This window comes from Cibotium barometz, chromosome 60, assembly GCF_041138505.1.
Source record: "Cibotium barometz isolate CiBa-2024 chromosome 60, ASM4113850v1, whole genome shotgun sequence".
NCBI lineage: Eukaryota > Viridiplantae > Streptophyta > Polypodiopsida > Cyatheales > Cibotiaceae > Cibotium > Cibotium barometz.
In genome coordinates, this window is record NC_141105.1 from 31249811 (window position 1) to 31254212 (window position 4402).

A 4402-nucleotide genomic window follows, 5' to 3' on the forward strand; every position below is an offset into this window, starting at 1 on the left:
CGACGAGAATTTTTCAGTCTCCATTTTGCCTCAACCATAGAAATGGCATGACTAGCAGCCATATCCTCAACCAGCTTTTTCATCCCTCCTTTCCCAAAGTTTGTACTCAATGGAAGACCAGTCTCTGTAAGATGGATTTTCCCATCTTTGAAAAACACAAGTTGATTTTTAAGAGCTTCTTTATAGCTAGCACAATCTTTCTTTGCATGTTCTGGGTCATCACACCATATGCATCTGTATGTAAACCCTTCTTTGCTTTGAGGCCTTTGCATAGAAGCCTGCCCTAATGGTAGCCCCTTTTCTTCAATCCTGGACATCTTCAATTTTAGGTCACGCATACCCTTAATAAGCTCATCCATCGGCCCTTCTACCTTTGGGATTGTAGCAGCTTGTTTTGCTAGATTCTCAGGGGTAACAGCAGTTATGGGGGTTGCAGAGCCCATCACCATTTTATCCCTCCTCCGTTGCCGCTTTGCTAACATGGTGACCGCATCCTCAACATCATTCCAATCACTCTTTAATCCCTGCTCTGTATCCTTATCCTCAAGGAGGATTTCCAATTTCTCTTGGAGATCTTTCCCAGCTGCTTGTAAGAAGAGCTCTGTTTTTTCTCTGTCCAAAGTTGTGCGCTCTATCCTTGACAGCTGGGCATAGCGCTTCTCAAACTCTCTTAGCAATTCTGTGGCAAAAATTCCCATTTTAGGTTTTGTGACCCATTCCAAGAAAGTTCGTTTGGTCACTCGCTCAGAATCCTCCATAAAATATTCGTCCTTTAAAGCAAGCTTGAACTCCTCCCAATTTCTGCCACCATGTGCTGTCTGCAATCCTCTTATGCGCTCTCTTATTTCAGGAACACATACCAGCTCAAAACTTCGAACCATATCCTCCTCAGTCACCCTGTTTAGCTCCATTTCCTTTATGTAATTGTGCAGGTACTTTGTAATATCCTTCCCATCAAATTGATCCACCTTTTTCACAATTGATTGTAATGCTTTGGTCGTGGAAATTTGTCCCCTCTCAGCAGCTTGCTGCTGTTGCATGTACATGGTAAACATCTGAAACATCTGCATAACTCCGGGGTCAAAATGAACCCCCTGACCCTCAGAATTCTCAGCCATAGCTTCCCTATATATTTCACCACACTCTCACCCCAGCAGTTTCACGTCGGGTTCACCAAAAAGCTGTCGTGACATGTGCGGTATAGCCGGGAAAGTACGAGACTTCTAGCTGTGAGAGTAGGTACCAAATTTAACAAGGAAACTCACACACAAAATTCTCCAAGGAGCATAGGACATATCCATTTTTAATGACATATACATGTGTCAATTCACCTCAATACATCCTCGAACTCATCCTGATGATTGCACAAAATTGTGTACCAAGTGCTTGTCCCTTTCCAAGCATAGATTCACTGGCTCCTCTTTTCCCAAATCCCTCGAACCAATCACATGTAGGCATAACATAACCTTCAAATTTTTCCAACATACATGTGACCATTTACATTCCATACATCCCCAGTGTCATCAATTCCATCATTTCAAGATACTCTTTATCACCTGAATACCTGCTTTTAAATTCTAACATCTCACAAGCAAAAGATGGCATACGGCATAACTATAACGTGCTCATGATTTCCAAAATTCAATCGAGTTGAAAGTAAGACCAACTTCCCACGACTTAAATGTATTTTTGATACCTTTTTCCCACAAATCTCCAAGTTCCAAAACCTTTAACTTGTTCTCCAAAGCCTTTTACTCATTTTTCAAAGCCTTTTAGAATATATGAGTTATACGATTTTTCTAAATCGTAGGAAGTGATGATAAAAAAAAACCCACTTATCTGAAGGTATTCAAATGAAATTTTTCTTGATTTTATTTTTCTATTCTCAAAAGTCGCTTCGCCTGCAGACTGCTCGATGAAGAAAGCGTGGAAAACTGAAAGCATCTCTTAATGTAGTACTCAAAATCCTCTTCAATTCTAGCACCTACAAGCTATGAACAGTAGATATAGCATTGATTTGAATTTCTTTGGTAGATAGCGCACTGGTTCTCCCGTTTTCTGCAGACCTCCAACTCTAATATGCGCCCCCCTCTCACACTCTGGTTTTTCCCTTCTTTTCCCACAAGGAAAGCGGTGCCCCACCACCTTTTGCAGCCCAAGATTCGGGATTTTCCAATTTAAAAGACTGCGCTTGCTTATATTCTGCATAATATCCGAAAATTTCCAATAAAAATATTCTTTTTTTTTTATACCACGCAAGCTGCCACCCGCCACCTTGCATTAACATTTCCAGCTGGCGCTTGCTTGTTTTCCATTCTCATTACCTCAACCTTGCACTACATGGACCCGCATCTTGTTTATCATCAATACCGCTTCCTCTAGTTGGCCAACATGGCCAAGGAGATCAATAATGCAAGCGTGGTGCTCAAGAGTTGGGGTAATGCCATAATCTTCGCTCTCATGGACTCAAAGTATGCCTGGCCCTCATCCACTAAACCTGTGTGATTGCATGCATTAAGCACACTAATGAAGGTGACCAAATTTGGCTTTATACCTTCTCCTATCATTTTGTCAAAGAGATGGAAAACATTTTCACTTTCTCCAAGCTTAAAGTCTTCTGGCATCAAACCTTCCAGCATCATCAGTTGAAAAAAATCCAAAGTATTCCGATTATATCGATTCTGAGCAAGCACAGAAATCATGGCATTCCAAGACACGATATCTCAAAAGGGCATTCTTTCAAAATCAAACCTCACATCTTACATACCTTTGCATTTCCATACATGTTAAGAAGGGTGTTCCCTACTACAAGGTCCACCATATGCATAAAACTCCATAATTCACACCACACTCATGTACAGAGGCTTCGAGACCTGGCTCAGCCTCAGCTCATCTTATTGAACCTCATTTACAATATGAACATATGTACTCAGGCATCATATAATGACTCGTCATGGCACTTAACCCTATGCATCTGGATTTGCATTTAATGGTCTCATATGCATGGTTTCACACCTTAGGCGTGCCATGTCACGACATCCACCCCCTCTAAACCTGCACATCCTCTGGTATGTGCCAAATCATCATCAAGATCCACATATAACTGGATGTCGTCTTCATCTTCTACATTACCAGGAAGATCATCCTCTTTCTCTTCAACCATATCCATACTACCACTGTCAAGCCTCTCATCCTGAATCTCCTGCGAATCAAAAGGATTACTATCATGCCTTCTTTTAAACATCTTGATTCTTTTGCCTGCCACAAGATTCTTTATCTCTGTTCCATCAAGCTCACACAAAGTATACGTGGCATTTCCATGCACGTGCTTGACAATGTAAGGGCCAAACCATCTTTTTGCAAACTTCCTTTGAACAGTGAACTGGTTGTCAAGACTACTATCATACATCAGGACCCAATCACCTTCTTCAATAGGTTTTGGCCGGAGTCTGTGTCTTCTATCAAATCTTTCTTTATTTTTCAACCTTGCATCTTTCAAGCGAGCTTTAGCAAGCTCTACATCTTCAGGCCTCCTCTCCAACTGCCTTATTCGCAATGCAAGGAGGTCTTCCCTGCTCAATCCTTCCATCCAGGGAAATACATTCCAAGTTGGAACTACTTCTTCAACTGGCATTACTGGCTTCTGACCATACATTAATTCTGCAGGCATGTATCCTGTCACTGAGCTATGAGTTGTATGGTCAGCCCATAAGGCATATGGTAGCAGCCTTGGCCACTCTCGCATTCTTTCTCTGCATGCCTTAGCCAAAGCTTTAATGATTGGAGGATGTCCTCGCTCACTTTTACCATTGCCCTCAGGATTGTAAGCACATGTTAGGGATAGTTTAATGCCAATTCTAGAGAAGAATTCCCTTGCTTCTTCAACATCTAGCTCACCCCTATCAGCTGTTATTTTCCCAACACAACCATACCGACAAATCACATCTTCCAAGAGAAATTTGCATACTTTTTCCGTACTCTTTGTTCTAAGAGCACGCCCTTCTACCTGATTTGTCAAATCTTCTCTTGCAAGTGCTATGTACCGCATCTGCCAGATTCCCAAAGGCATTGTAACTAGATCTACTACCCATTTGTAGTGCATGGCAGGTGGGTAGGTTGGTTGCAGGCCATCACGATGTCGCACATTTGAGTACGTTTGACATATCATGCATGTTTCCACATATCGGGAAATATCCTTATACATTCCTTTCCACCAATATTTTTCCTTTATTTTGGTAAAGGTGGCCCACACACTTCGATGTCCAGCCCAGAGACTCTCATGGAATTCTTTCACAAGCTTCCCTTGAGTCTCTTTATCACATATGACTCTCTGTGGCGGCATAGCATTCCTCTGCTTAGGATGCTTCCAGAGGTACCCATCCTTTAGGAAATAACCATATGC